The 16,733-nt window shown below is 34.0% G+C and overlaps 1 protein-coding gene and 1 long non-coding RNA gene across 4 annotated transcripts in view; one reads left to right on the plus strand and one right to left on the minus strand.

Moving 5' to 3' along the window:
- The window catches only part of LOC149808567 (3',5'-cyclic-AMP phosphodiesterase 4D-like), a 418,389-nt gene that overhangs the window by 95,124 nt on the left and 306,532 nt on the right, over positions 1-16,733 (plus strand). The gene's annotated exons all lie outside the window — the stretch shown is intronic.
- On the minus strand, positions 443-7,240 carry LOC149808568 (uncharacterized). The gene is made up of 2 exons (XR_016419844.1): positions 3,751-7,240; positions 443-1,165 (listed from the first exon to the last, which is right to left on the minus strand). It is a non-coding gene; the product is annotated as an uncharacterized LOC149808568 (long non-coding RNA).

Here is a 16,733-nt window from a genome sequence, read left to right on the forward strand (position 1 = left end):
TTGAGCCCACAAGAATGGCAGCTAATTAAGAAGTAGGAACTACATTTACTGTTTTGAGCCTGTAAGTGATAATCCTTTTTAAACTACATGTAATTCCTTGTGCAGGTAGTAACATGTATACTCCCTTATAAGTCAAGTCAAACTGCAAACAAGAAAGATTGTGATCTGCCATAGCATAATGCACCTGTAGATCAGGGACTATGTTGTTTGTCCTACTAATTGCTCCTAATAAACTGCACAGACCCAGATCTGCCAGCGTGTTTTTTGATGGCAGATCTGGGTCTGTGCAGTTTGCAGTTGGACTCATCTTATAAATAACTATACACATTTAACCATAATGTGCAGTATTTTATACACAGCATGTAACCATAATGTGCAGTATTTTATACACAGCATGTAACCATAATGTGCAGTATTTTATACACAGCATGTAACCATAATATATAGTATTTTCTTTAATTTCAAGAGATTTATGCCTCACATATTCACAGTTTCAGTTATGGAATGAGAGTTGTTACTTATTGTTTTAAATTTGTGGCAGAATTATTGGTGTCCTGTTTGTTCACATTTATTGCTATATTTGTTTTGCATGATGATCCTTCATTATTTGACCCTTAACACTATTGTCATCTTAATGTCATTGCCCAGTGCCTTGCTGAATGTTGTGGAGAATGTGTTATCTGTACTGGAGTCTTTTGATGATAATTTTCTTTTGGTGATGCTGCATATTCTGTCCTGTTTTTTAGATGGGTTTCTTTGTTTTTTATATCGATCAATTACATGGCTTTCTTAATTTTGTACGCCCACAATAAGGCAGATTGTAATATGCATCAGTGCTGTCTGTCTGTCTGTTACCCACTTTGCTTCAGCACAATAACAAGTTCTCCATCATCAACAGTTACCAGACTTTGTTGATAATCTGCAGTTAAGTTCTGGAAGAAGCTTGTCAATTTTGGGGTCAAAGGGTTTAAGGTATCTGACTGCACAGAAACATTAATTGTTCATCACAGACCTGGACCAAACTTTATGGATGGCTTGCAGATGAGGTAAAGAAACCGTTTGAGGTTGGTGTCCAAATGTCAAGGTCACTGCCTGTAATCAAAAGGTCAAGGTCGCCCACAGAAGAAAACTTGTCATTGGTAAGAAAGGTCTAAGGTCGAGGTCACTGAAAGTAGAAAATAGGTTTTATATCATAATTCAACTTGTTGACCACCTTGGGTAAAGTATGGATGGCTTACACGTAGAAGAAACCTTTAATTTGGGATCTGAGAGATCATAGACCAGTGCCATTAGGGCTCAAAGAAAAATAGATTTCGCAAAGAAAATTTTGTTGTAAACTAAGTTCCCTTTCAAAGTTGGGTAGAAACATAACTGATCGATTCTTAGGCCCAAACCAGGTCACAGGACACAGTCATGACAAGTCATATAAGAAAATAATTGTTTCATACACATTACATTTTGTTGAAGAGTGTTTTAAACTTTATAGAAACGATGTCCAAATGATAGAAATATGCTCTGCATTAATTTACTAAAAATAGACAATTATTTAAATAACTTTACCAAAAATCCACTTACCAGAATTTGACCAAATTTGATATAATTCATTCCTAGTTTCTGTATGGTTTGTACAGCTGATTCTTATCAGTCTTTGATTATGACTGCTGTAACTTTAATTTGAAAAACTCTAAATGGCTTCTTTTCACTAATTGCTCAATAGGAATTTAACAGTTTAACAGAAAGCATCATGGCATAACAGGTATTAAAGATTTTTAATGGTGATATGTTATTAAATATGACTGTCATTACTAAAAATAGAAATAAACACCATTATCTTGAATACCTGGACATTCCTTTTGCCCAGTAGAGCATTAGTCCACTTACAGGACTCTTCTTTAAATTGTTCAGTTAGCTCTCTGTTCTTACCATGAAAAAATAATTTAAACAATTTAGGGATTTATTTAAGCTGACAGGGTTGGGTACAAGCAGGTTGCCAAAAAAATCATAAGATCACATTTCATTGGCTGACAGAAATGTCACGATGATTTAAATTAGCTTGAGCACCAACACTAGAAGCCCATCCATCCATTTATATGTTGCTGTTGATTTTTACCAGAATGAAATTGCCTCACTTGGTATGAATATTCATAAGGTATGACTGACTGTCCTTGATAAGCTTATCAAACTGGACATGTATTCCCTGTTGTGTGGTGTAGATGGCTGTGAAAGAAAGAAATTCTTTTCTGAGGATAATTGTTTGAGGCAGGGACAGTAGGCAGATGTCTTGGAATCATTCCCTAATGATTCTGGATGAAAACAAGTACCATATATACTTACTTACAACACAAATCCAACTGCAAACTGCACAGACCCAGATCTGCTATTGCATAATCCACTGACAGATCTGGGTCTGTGCAGTTTGTTATGAGTAACCAATAGAACAAACAAGATTCATCCTGACCAGCAGGCACATTTTGCTATGTCAGATCAGGATCATTGTTGTTTTGCAGTTTGACTCGAGTTATAATTGAGTGTGTATGGTAGTTCAAGAAAATTGATGCATACAAAACCTAGCATGAGAGATTTTATCTCCCAGAATTTAGTCTTTACAGATGGGAAGCTTGTGCCTCTCCTGAAGAAAAGATACAATGCGAATGTACAGTGTAGAACATAGTTTAATCTAGCTTGTCCCTTTTCACCAGTGGCCTTTTTTTTTCATTTGTAGCTCACAAGAGTTCCCTCTGTGGTGCCCCTTGGGCACATAAAAAAAGACCTAATAATATAAAAGTTAAGGATCATTAAGATTGACTTCAGACTGAATCAAAGTGCATCTTAAGCTGATGGAGGAAAGTGCACTCAGTGCCAAAAAAATCCTAAGACAGTTTGTTTCATTGGCTGATCAAAATGTCGTGATAGTTTCAATTAGTTTGAGTATCTGTTGAGAGTCCAAGGTAGATAATCATTGATAGGCTAAAAAAGAGAAGAAAATGGAATCTTTAGCAAAACTGTACTGCATTTACTTCCAAGGTGGTGTAGCTGCGGTAGGCACAAATGTAGATTCCAGTGTCCAGAATAAATTGTACAAGGGAATGGTTACTCGATTGAGAGGAATTCAAATTCCAGTATGGAAGGCTTGCAGCATGGAATAATGAAAATGATCAGGCTGTGGATTTATTAATTTCTGCCATAAGTATTCAATTTTTCAGAATTGCATACTTTGCCCCATTCATTGTTTGTCAGACAAAACTATGGTTTGATACAGATAAGGGTGGACATTTTTATTTTAGCAGACATGGAAATTGTAGAAATTCTGCTGTAGTTTGACTCCAGAAATAATGATTCAGGCATACAATGCTTGAAAATTTAATATTTATGGCAGAAATTTACAAATCCATGATTTGATTGGCTATTATAATCATTATCAGGTGATAAGTTAGAAAGTCTTAAATGAGCAAGAAACAGGTTGTTGCTACATGGGTTTTTTTTTTTTAAATGACCCAATTTTTTACAATATCTGCAAAGAACACTAGTATTATGTGAATTCAGGGGTTGAAAATTTTAAAATTTCTTTCGTGATCTCTATCTCCCAGTCTGTTGAATCATGCTGGTTCCTGTGAAAAAGTAGATCTGGGTTCCAATATTTATTGAAATAATGCCATGTTTGAAATAAAGCACACTATTCTGTTTAGTATTTGATTACAATGATTCCTTTTAGTTTAAGTTCTCATTTCTGTATGTCATGGCTCAAGATACCTGTTATGATTCAGTTGATGGTTCCCTGGATAAGAGGCAATATTGGTTGCCCATAGAAAGGCTTTTTAAGCAAAAGTTTCCTGTTTTTCTTCTGCTTCTTTACATTTCTCTGCAGTCCTTTTTCCTCAGGTAATTTCGGGGGAAATGGTAGGTGTGTAGCGTAGAAATGTAGTTAGTTGCTTCTATTAGCTGCTGAACTGGTAGTTCTTGTAGGCCTCTTGATAGAATTGTGTGAAGATTCTGACACCATAGTGCCACTTGCTATTCATTTATTTTTGCTTTTATTTACGTTAGGTGTTTCATATGCGCATTGCATGCTTATTTGTGTCTGACTGAGGCAAGTGAGGAAGAGACCAGGAAGGCAGGTGACCATCTGCTGGCAGGAGTCTGCTCATTCCAGGGTACTGGTCTAAATGGATGTACTTGAACGAATTTTGAGTTTTGGTTCTTGTGTCCGAAATTGTTCTAAAGATGAGCTAGGTTGGATTGGATGGAAAACTGTGCTGCTTTAGTGTTAGTATGGTCTGTATCACAGAAGTAGGCCGCATTATTACCTTGGCTGTCTTTCATGTTAGGGCTAGGTAGAGAGCAGAGAAGATTGTTTTTTAAAAAGTATTATTTTTGTTGATTTTTAAGGATATATTTGGGATTTAAGAAGATGGGAACCTTTGCTGAGTATTCTGGTCCCTAGGTATATATCAAAAGCTCCCATGTATGTATATTAATCTGGTTTTAGAGAGTATTTGGGTGGGTTATGTATGTTTTACAGGTTACTTTTAAGCTAAAGGGACACCTTTGCTGAGCACTCAGGTCCCCCAGGACATGTCAAGGGTGCCCATCTGCTAGTGGAAATTTATTTTTAAGTGAGGTTGGGTTGTTTATGTTTTTAGGGTGTTTTAAATATTTTTTTCTATTACCTTGGATGTGTCTAGGAATTTAAGTATGTTTGAGTTGGTCAGATTTATGTTGGGGTTGTTTAATTAAGGAAAACTGGGTAAGTAGTAGGGGATCCAATTTTTTTGTTAGCTTTTTGAAATTCCATTCTAGCTACCTGATATTTTGATTAGCTATTGAATATATGTGGCAGGTCTTCAATGGTTTTGCAGTGATAGCAATTGATATTAACAAGCTTGGGACCTAGATGTTTGCCAAAACGTCCTGCTAATTTTGTTTTTCCAGTTACGATGCGATTGATAATGTTTTGGTCCAGGCTGTTCACTTTGGGTGGTTTGATGGGCTTATTGGTTTCTTTTATAATGGAGTAGAGTATCCTGCCTTTGGTAGTAGAGTTCTAGTGCTCCTGCCATTTCTGGTTAATATAGTTTCTTGTTATGCTTTGGGCTTCTGTTATGCTATATCTGAGTGGGGCAGGATTAGGGTTCCCTAACATGTTTTTTTGCGACTTTGTCGGCTAGCTCGTTACCAGGGATTCTTGTATGCGAGGGTATTGACATTAATTCAACTATCTGATCTGCTGTTGATAATTCCTTAAGCATATAGAAAGTTCTAGCCAAGAATTGCTGCCTTGATTTGGTGCTGTGAGATTTCATTCATTCTGTTACATTAAGTGAGTCGCTGATGATAACTGCTTTTGGAACTTTTCGGTCTTTAATCCATTTTAATGATTGTATTATTGCCCAGAACTGTGGTGAAAGTAGATTAGTGGTCTGGTAATCTGGATCCCATTTGTATGTTGATTTTGGGAATAACTACTGCAGCTGCTGTAGTGGGGAGTTTGGTTGTTTTGGTTCTGTCAGTGAAAATTTTTACGAAGCCAGAGTAGTGTCTTGTATTTCCATTGCTACGATGGCTTTGAGTTTAGATTCTTGTTCCAATTTGTTTGCATAATTGTGACTCTAGTGTTGATCCTAGGGATAGGGTTTGTCCAAGGGGTGGGATCAGGGGAGTGAGAGTACTCTTTTTGTAGAGCAAGTGTTGGCAGCTTTTCCCTGGAGTTCGAGGATTTGTTTGCCACCTGGTGGGACCTGCAACCAATGGAAGAATGCAAAAGAAATATTTCCCAGAACTTTCAACAACTTAAGAATTTTTTAAATTTAAAAGCAGTAAGTAGATAAGCACCTGCTACAAGCATTACGTAGGGTCCTTCAGTTATCTAAATTTTGTTCTATAAGATAAAATTATCTCCCAAGTTCCAATTGTCCGCAGACTGGAAGTGCCATATCAGGCCAGACAAATGAAAGTTCCCGGTCAGCCGACCGTCGACTTTTAAGCTTATGACCCTAGCACTTTTTCCTTGGGTTAAAAATAAAAAAATGAAAATATTAAAAATAAAAATAAAAATTCCCAACAGAACTTGAAGTGCTTAGTACTCTCTCTCTCTCTCTCTCTCTCTCTCTCTTTATATATATATATATATATATATATATATATATATATATATATATATATATATATATATATATATATATATATATATATACCATTTTAAAACCAATCCAATAGGAAATGCACATGGGGTGGTCTCATAAAATATATGCAAAGGAGGCCTTAACAAAGTACTGACATTATAAGTATTTTTAAGACAAGCAAGGTCAGGAAGCAGAATTCATTTACAAATGCATTTGAAGAAAAGAAATAAATTGGAGAAGTAGCTATTGAAGTTCAGATAGACCTCCTCCACAGATAAACTTGCCATGTATTTGCAGTTGGCAAACTATTTGTGTCCAAAGAAAATATAGATGGAAGAGTTCGTCTTCGGGTGTAAGAATTTAGGTGTATAAATTGAAATCTTTATCAACTACAAGTACACTAACACAAGCTTGTGTCTTTACTTGATGATTTACCACTCACAATTTAGCTACAATTTAACTATTGACATAAATTTTTACTTGATCACTGAAAGGATAGCTGTGGCTTTGCGAAGCTTAAATGAGGATTACAGATGTTGCCTTTTTACTTGGAAAATATATTTTACAGTACCTTGGTTATCAACATTTCATGAATACTTGAATTGTATATGATGTAATTGCAAATAAAAAAGATTTACACTGGTTAAAACTCAAAATGAAAAGATTGTTCAAATTTATGTCATCACTAACTTTGAAGGCAATTTTTTCATGATATTTAAACATTAAAAGCCAGCTTTCTTTGTAAAGTTTAATATTTTTAAAATCCCCAAATGGATTATATGTGTTTCAGAGATGGAATCAGTGTTGTACAAGCAGAGTGCAACTCAATTTTTGTTTTCAGAAAACAGAATCAAGTGTTTGGTGTATTCTTTCCAAATCATTTTGAAAGGTATAAAAACTTCCATGTAGCTGTGCCATTATCAGCTGTTGTATTCAAAATGATAATTAAAAATAGTGCCATGCCAATCATCCATGCAATTTCGTCAGACTCAGTTTTATATTTATAATTATTATTCTCGTAAATAATGTGACAAATAAAGTGTCATACAATTTTTCTGAAAACATTTTTACACTAATAATGTAATAGTTTATTATCCTTCTAAACTGGTAATTTAAATCATTATTCCTGTAACTAGCACACAAACACAAATTTTAAGACAGATGTCATGTGACCCTTTAAGTATTGAAGACTTTAGAATTATTTTCTAGAAAATATATTTTTACAGTTGTCCTGTGTGGTTACATGGCATTAGAACTGGGACCACTGTGTTATACAAAGACGATTGCATGAAGTGATTAGAAGTGTATGAATGATAAGAATTTTAATAACTGGGGAATTCCAACATATATATAGGTTTTGGATCTTTATCTCATATCTTAATCTCCATATAAATAAGATGTGAAACCAAAATATGTGATCCTGTTTGGCACCATGATGCCTGAACTGAGATGGTACACTGTAAAACCCATATCAATCAATCAACATTAAGTAAATTTTATAATTCAAATCCTAGACTTGTTAGTTGTTTCGGTAATGATAAACATTATTCATTTTAATAAACTGTAAAAATATGTTATGAATAAATATAGAAAAATCTCTTAATGCACAGTTAAAACAGACCAAGTCCATTTCCTAGCTAAAATATTTCTAAGTCTACATTTCTGAGCTATGTCCAAGCTAAAAATTGACTAAGTTCTTATTTCTGAGGTTTTTCCAAGCCAAAAATAAACTGAGTTCTCATGTCCAAGGCTTTGTCCAAGGTATTTCCTATTTTTTTTTAATGTATGAGATAATGTCCAAGATTTGCATATAAAACCTTCGACAAGATATCAGCATTGTCCAAAGTTTCCCAGGTTTTCCTAGGAAAAACATGAAAAAACCTCGGATGTCCAAGGTTTTATGTCAAATTTCCAAGTATAACCTCGGAAAATGTACAGCCGGGTGGGGAGATTCAGTGAAATGCCAAAGATGCTGACTTGATCTTCTCTGATGATAGGATTTGAACCATCATTATATCTATGGGTCTGGCTTGTTAGCCACTCGTCCATCTCTGCTTGCTTATGAAAAATAGAATTCATCAAGAAATTCTGTTGTGCAATTATACCATTTTTTGAGAGACAAGTTCCGTTATGATATGAAGCATACTTCAGGTCAATTCATGAAACATTTATTAAAGATTAATTATATGACATTTATCTGCATCATCATATTTTTAAATAGACTTATTAGTAAAATCTGCTGAAATTCATTGTTTTTATTGCCAAGGCCCACAAGTCTTGTGTGTTGCTCAACTCTTTTCAGATGGAATATGCTCTCCTTTAACATTTTCTGGTTATTAACATTGCATTCGGACTCAGAAGCCAGACCAGTTACCTTCCAGCCCAATTAGAAAATGATTGGAACAGAACTTGCCCAGCATTGGATAAAGATTGTTTCCACTCCTGTATTTGTCTGTTGAACTTCTAAAATAGAAACACTTGATTTGGCTTGCAAATATGGGATCTGTTGGCAAAGTCACTTCTTGGACTGGCATGTTTGCCAGAAAAAACAATGTAAAGCCATTTCATTACAGAATGTATTTACTCTAGAATTTTGTATGATGATTTGGTTGAAGTTGAGCCAGTTACAGGAATTTTGCATTAAATATTTCTATCTGAAAGAAGATGATCATGATATTTATATTCATGCAATTAAAATCATTTTGTCATTATTATTTTATTTATTGTTATATATGCAATATTATGTTACAATATTGCCCATTTGTATAGCAGTCTATCTCTCTTGTTCCCTAATTAGGTTCTGCACAGTAACTTGAGTTCTCCACCATATACCATTACCAGACTTTGTTGAAGTAGCTTGCATTTGGGGTGAGGAAGAAACTATTTCGATTTTGGGTTCAAAAGGTCAAAGATCAAGTTTACAGGGACTGAAATAAAGAGAACTGTTTCTACACAATAACTTGGCCAAACTTTCTAAATGGCTTGCATCTGAGAGAAGAAAGGAACGCGCTGATTGTGGTGTCAAAGTTCAAGGTCAGAATGTCTATGAGAATAAAAGCTATTTATGCACAATATCTTCATTTTTTGTTCTGCACCTACTTTGACAAATGAGTTGACCAAACATTGTTGATGGCTTGTGTTTTAGACAAGAAAATAAATCCTATTAAATTGTTGTGGTAAAAAGGTGCAGTGTGAATGTCACAGAGAATTGAAGAAAGAAAATTGATAGAGGGGCTCAAATTAGGAAAAAGATATACCACAAGTCTTATGCAATGAACCATGATTGAACTTGTGGAGAATTTGCACTGAGATTAGATAATCACATATTGATTTTGGAGTCAGTAGATAAAAGGTCAAGGTCACCAAGACTTTAAGAAAAAATGTTCTGTCCTCTACATTAACTGGACTGATTCATAGCTTGACAAAGAGGACACCTATTGATTTTGGATTCAAAATGTCAAGTACCTGACCATTGACAAAGGGTTTCAATTTAAAGAAATGCAGTAATATAATATTTCCCAAATAATAATAATAATAATAACTTTATTTAGAGAAAGTAACTCAGTTACATGAATTAATCTGCCTTGGTGCTTCTTTAATGTACAAGATGTACAGTATATACAGCGGAATGTCACATACATATGGCATAACACTACTCAATTGACTTCAGAAAATTAAAGTTTCAAGGCTATTACACACACAAGCATGTATAAAATAACATTGTATTGACAAAGATGCATCAGTAGAGAAATGCATTGATATTACTTCAACCTGTTTGACTATCTCAGAATTTCATCCATTTTAAATATTGATTATGACAAGAAGAAATGCCACGTGCCTACCTTGTGTGGCTGGGAATGATGTTCCATGCTTGGGGTTGAGCCCTGTCCATCAAGCTCGCTTCTAATTAATATCTTTCCTGTCCAAGACATGCAAAATATTCCTTATCTGTTGGCTGTACTGGTTTGTTTTGGTTTACTCAGTAAGCATTTAATCTTTCAACTTGCTAAATCATGAAGAAGAACTATATTCCATTTAATTTCTGTACCAGCCTACCTCTTTTATATTTTATATTCCATTTAATTTCTGTACCAGCCTACCTCTTTGATCTTTCATATTCCATTTAAATTCTGTACCAGCCTACCTCTTTGATCTTTCATATTCCATTTAATTTCTGTACCAGCCTACCTCTTTGATCTTTCATATTCCATTTAATTTCTGTACCATCCTACCTCTTTGATCTTCATTTTCCATTTAATTTCTGTACCAGCCTACCTCTTTGATCTTTCATATTCCATTTAATTTCTGTACCAGCCTACTTCTTTGATCTTTCATATTCCATTTAATTTCTGTACCAGCCTACCTCTTTGATCTTTCATATTCCATTTAATTTCTGTACCAGCCTACTTCTTTGATCTTTCATATTCCATTTAATTTCTGTACCAGCCTACCTTTTTGATCTTTCATATTCCATTTAATTTCTGTACCAGCCTACCTCTTTGATCTTCATTTTCCATTTAATTTCTGTACCAGCCTACCTCTTTGATCTTTCATATTCCATTTAATTTCTGTACCAGCCTACCTCTTTGATCTTTCATATTCCATTTAATTTCTGTACCAGCCTACCTCTTTGATCTTTCATATTCCATTTAATTTCTGTACCAGCCTACCTCTTTGATCTTTCATATTCCATTTAATTTCTGTACCAGCTTACCTCTATGATCTTTGATATTCTGTTTATAATGGACAACTATGTTCCCATTTAATTTCCGTACCAGCCTAATCATGCAATTATGAAAAAGCGATCCGTGATTATTTCAGTGTTCAAAGTAGTAATTTTAAGGACAATACAGAAATGTGTTTAATTACTTTGTTAACGATTGTAGGCTACTTCATTTGTCAACGGCCAGATTTATTAAGAATTGGAATTTACTCCATATATTTATATTTAATTATAAAAACACAGCATGATTATTTCAGTTGTTGGAAAAGTAAAGTTAGGAGCAGTACAGAAGTGTGACTCCTTACCAAAGACACAGCATCAAAACTCTTCTTCTGTCTGCTGCTGTTGTTTTGCAGTTTAATGCCATTTCTGAGCTCAGGATACACGGCAAGGGAGAACCTGGGAAACCCCTGGCAAGAACCACTGACCCATGGAAAGTTACTGGCAGCTTTCTCATATAACCACATTCACCAAGCCAGAGGCTTGAAACTTGGCAGACAGAGGTGAGATGACAATGATCCATAAAGATGAGTGCTTGGCCACCCAGGGTCACCCCTTGTCTGCCATGAGGAATTTCAAGATTTGATGTAATAACAACCATTGCCATTGCGTTTTGACACAGATTTAAATAGAGATGCAGAAAGATCTTTTGCAGTGCTGAGGATATTTTAAGAAGATCTTTGGGGAAGTTTGAACAAAAGTATGGTCTAGCTTCTGAATAGTACAAATATTAACACTACCGATTATCACCCTGTAATGAACTGTAAATTTCAGCAAACTCTGTATCTGCAAGTTCATATGTTGCACCTTGTCCTCACAGTTCCAGTCGCCTAATTGACCTAACTGGTTTGAGCATCTGCCTCGGATGCAGGAGGTAATAGGTTTGAACCTTGGCCGAGCCATACCAAAGACTTATGAAAATGGTACTAGCGGCTGCCTCGCTTGGTGCTCAACATTAAAAGGTTAGTGTAAGGATTGGTTGGCCTTTTGTCAGGATTATATGACTGGGTGGGACATAATGCTACATGTGCATCATGATACACCATTGTTAGACTTGCCATTATTAACTTAGTGAAATGACTTAAAAATTGTTAAAGCTACATTAAAAGGTAAATCACTCACAAATCACACATACTCTGTCCCATAAATGGTGCCAGGAGTATTCATTGAGTAAATCATAAATGATGGATCATGCTAACTTAATTACAATTGTGTTTGATAAACCAAAATAAACAAATGTCTGGTTCTGGTTCTGGCAAAAAAAAAATTAAAAATTTTTTTTTTGTACTTGTAGACTTAAATGAAGCATATGCTAGAAAATAAACATTACATCTTTTTTTAAAAATTTGTCTTGATTTTATTTTTTTCCCTGATTCTCCTCACCACCACAAAAAATGTAGTTTCAGTCTTGTTAAAGAACAACACATACTTTATTGTTTGACCTAATGGATTGTTGTTGTTGTTGTTGTAGGGTTTAATGCCATTTTTCAGCACACGATAGGCTATACAAGGCGGCCAGTATTAATGGTGGAGGAAAAACCCCGAAAAACCACGGAAAGAACCACCAACCCCCCTAATGGATTGTAAAAACAGAAACAATGTGTAACTTTATTGTTTGGCCTAATGGATTGTAAAAACAGAAACAGTGTGTAACTTTATTGTTTGGCCTAATGGATTGTAAAAACAGAAACAATGTGTAACTATTGTTTGGCCTAATGGACTCTGTAAAACAGAAACAGTGTGTAACTTTATTGTATTGCCTAATGGATTATAAAAACAGAAACAATGTGTAACTTTATTTTTGACCTAATGGATTGTAAAAACAGAAACAATGTGTAACTTTATTTTTGGCCTAATGGATTGTAAAAGCAGAAACAATGTGTAGCTTTATTGTTTGGCCTAATGGATTGTAAAAACAGAAACAATGTGTAACTTTATTGTTTGGCCTAATGGATTGTAAAAACAGAAACAATGTGTAACTATTGTTTGGCCTAATGGACTCTGTAAAACAGAAACAGTGTGTAACTTTATTGTATTGCCTAATGGATTATAAAAACAGAAACAATGTGTAACTTTATTTTTGGCCTAATGGATTGTAAAAACAGAAACAATTTGTAACTTTATTGTTTGGCCTAATGGACTCTGTAAAAACAGAAACAATGTGTAACTTTATTGTTGGCCTAATGGATTGTAAAAACAGAAACAATGTGTAACTTTATTTTTGGCCTAATGGATTGTAAAAACAGAAACAATGTGTAACTTTATTGTTGGCCTAATGGATTGTAAAAACAGAAACAATGTGTAACTTTATTGTTTGGCCTAATGGATTGTAAAAACAGAAACAATGTGTAACTTTATTGTTTGGCCTAATGGACTCTGTAAAAACAGAAACAATGTGTAACTTTATTGTTGGCCTAATGGACTCTGTAAAAACAGAAACAGTGTGTAACTTTATTGTTGGCCTAATGGATTGTAAAAACAGAAACAGTGTGTAACTTTATTGTTGGCCTAATGGATTGTAAAAACAGAAACAATGTGTAACTTTATTGTTGGCCTAATGGATTGTAAAAACAGAAACAGTGTGTAACTTTATTGTTGGCCTAATGGATTGTAAAAACAGAAACAATGTGTAACTTTATTGTTTGGCCTAATGGACTTTGTAAAAACAGAAACAATGTGTAACTTTATTGTTTGGCCTAATGGACTCTGTAAAAACAGAAACAATGTGTAACTTTATTGTTGGCCTAATGGATTGTAAAAACAGAAACAATGTGTAACTTTATTGTTGGCCTAATGGATTGTAAAAACAGAAACAGTGTGTAACTTTATTGTTGGCCTAATGGATTGTAAAAGCAGAAACAATGTGTAACTTTATTGTTTGGCCTAATGGACTCTGTAAAAACAGAAACAATGTGTAACTTTATTGTTGGCCTAATGGATTGTAAAAACAGAAACAGTGTGTAACTTTATTGTTGGCCTAATGGATTGTAAAAACAGAAACAATGTGTATCTTTATTGTTGGCCTAATGGATTGTAGAAACAGAAACAATGTGTAACTTTATTGTTGGCCTAATGGATTGTAAAAACAGAAACAATGTGTAACTTTATTGTTGGCCTGATGGATTGTAAAAACAGAAACAGTGTGTAACTTTATTGTTTGGCCTAATGGACTCTGTAAAAACAGAAACAATGTGTAACTTTATTGTTGGCCTAATGGATTGTAAAAACAGAAACAATGTGTAACTTTATTGTTGGCCTAATGGATTGTAAAAACAGAAACAATGTGTAACTTTATTGTTTGGCCTAATGGACTCTGTAAAAACAGAAACAATGTGTAACTTTATTGTTGGCCTAATGGATTGTAAAAACAGAAACAATGTGTAACTTTATTGTTGGCTTAATGGATTGTAAAAACAGAAACAGTGTGTAACTTTATTGTTGGCCTAATGGATTGTAAAAACAGAAACAATGTGTAACTTTATTGTTGGCTTAATGGATTGTAAAAACAGAAACAGTGTGTAACTTTATTGTTGGCCTAATGGATTGTAAAAACAGAAACAATGTGTAACTTTATTGTTTGGCCTAATGGACTCTGTAAAAACAGAAACAATGTGTAACTTTATTGTTGGCCTAATGGATTGTAAAAACAGAAACAGTGTGTAACTTTATTGTTGGCCTAATGGATTGTAAAAACAGAAACAATGTGTAACTTTATTGTTGGCCTAATGGATTGTAAAAACAGAAACAGTGTGTAACTTTATTGTTTGGCCTAATGGACTCTGTAAAAACAGAAACAATGTGTAACTTTATTGTTGTCCTAATGGATTGTAAAAACAGAAACAATGTGTAACTTTATTGTTGGCCTAATGGATTGTAAAAACAGAAACAGTGTGTAACTTTACTGTTTGGCCTAATGGACTCTGTAAAAACAGAAACAATGTGTAACTTTATTGTTGGCCTAATGGATTGTAAAAACAGAAACAGTGTGTAACTTTATTGTTGGCCTAATGGATTGTAAAAACAGAAACAATGTGTAACTTTATTGTTGGCTTAATGGATTGTAAAAACAGAAACAATGTGTAACTTTATTGTTGGCCTAATGGATTGTAAAAACAGAAACAATGTGTAACTTTATTGTTGGCCTAATGGATTGTAAAAACAGAAACAGTGTGTAACTTTATTGTTGGCCTAATGGATTGTAAAAGCAGAAACAATGTGTAACTTTATTGTTTGGCCTAATGGACTCTGTAAAAACAGAAACAATGTGTAACTTTATTGTTGGCCTAATGGATTGTAAAAACAGAAACAATGTGTAACTTTATTGTTGGCCTAATGGATTGTAAAAACAGAAACAATGTGTAACTTTATTGTTTGGCCTAATGGACTCTGTAAAAACAGAAACAATGTGTAACTTTATTGTTGGCCTAATGGATTGTAAAAACAGAAACAGTGTGTAACTTTATTGTTGGCCTAATGGATTGTAAAAACAGAAACAATGTGTAACTTTATTGTTGGCTTAATGGATTGTAAAAACAGAAACAGTGTGTAACTTTATTGTTGGCCTAATGGATTGTAAAAACAGAAACAATGTGTAACTTTATTGTTGGCTTAATGGATTGTAAAAACAGAAACAGTGTGTAACTTTATTGTTGGCCTAATGGATTGTAAAAACAGAAACAATGTGTAACTTTATTGTTTGGCCTAATGGACTCTGTAAAAACAGAAACAATGTGTAACTTTATTGTTGGCCTAATGGATTGTAGAAACAGAAACAATGTGTAACTTTATTGTTGGCCTAATGGATTGTAAAAACAGAAACAATGTGTAACTTTATTGTTGGCCTAATGGATTGTAAAAACAGAAAGAGTGTGTAACTTTATTGTTTGGCCTAATGGACTCTGTAAAAACAGAAACAATGTGTAACTTTATTGTTGTCCTAATGGATTGTAAAAACAGAAACAATGTGTAACTTTATTGTTGGCCTAATGGATTGTAAAAACAGAAACAGTGTGTAACTTTACTGTTTGGCCTAATGGACTCTGTAAAAACAGAAACAATGTGTAACTTTATTGTTGGCCTAATGGATTGTAAAAACAGAAACAGTGTGTAACTTTATTGTTGGCCTAATGGATTGTAAAAACAGAAACAATGTGTAACTTTATTGTTGGCCTAATGGATTGTAAAAACAGAAACAGTGTGTAACTTTATTGTTGGCCTAATGGATTGTAAAACCAGAAACAGTGTGTAACTTTATTGTTGGCCTAATGGATTGTAAAAACAGAAACAGTGTGTAACTTTATTGTTGGCCTAATGGATTGTAGAAACAGAAACAGTGTGTAACTTTATTGTTGGCCTAATGGATTGTAGAAACAGAAACAATGTGTAACTTTATTTTTGGCCTAATGGATTGTAAAAACAGAAACAATGTGTAACTTTATTGTTGGCCTAATGGATTGTAGAAACAGAAACAATGTGTAACTTTATTGTTGGCCTAATGGATTGTAAAAACAGAAACAGTGTGTAACTTTATTGTTTGGCCTAATGGACTCTGTAAAAACAGAAACAATTTTTAACTTTATTGTTGGCCTAATGGATTGTAAAAACAGAAACAATGTGTAACTTTATTGTTGGCCTAATGGATTGTAAAAACAGAAACAATGTGTAACTTTATCCTCTACCACTAGATGTACAGGTATGTTGAGTTGCAGAGAAAAATTTGATGAGGTTTGCCAGCTTACTAAGATCACAGTATATGGCTGCATTTAGATATGTGAAGTTGTATGTCTGCATACTTTGCCATTTCTCTCTTTTGTTTCTAAGTACCACTAATTTATTACAAATTTATTATTTTTTTTATTAACTCGGGTATGAGAAAAAAGAATTTTTCTAAC

This window comes from Sinohyriopsis cumingii, chromosome 1, assembly GCF_028554795.1.
Source record: "Sinohyriopsis cumingii isolate HCF-2022 chromosome 1, ASM2855479v2, whole genome shotgun sequence".
In the NCBI taxonomy this organism is placed as follows: Eukaryota; Metazoa; Mollusca; class Bivalvia; order Unionida; family Unionidae; genus Sinohyriopsis; species Sinohyriopsis cumingii.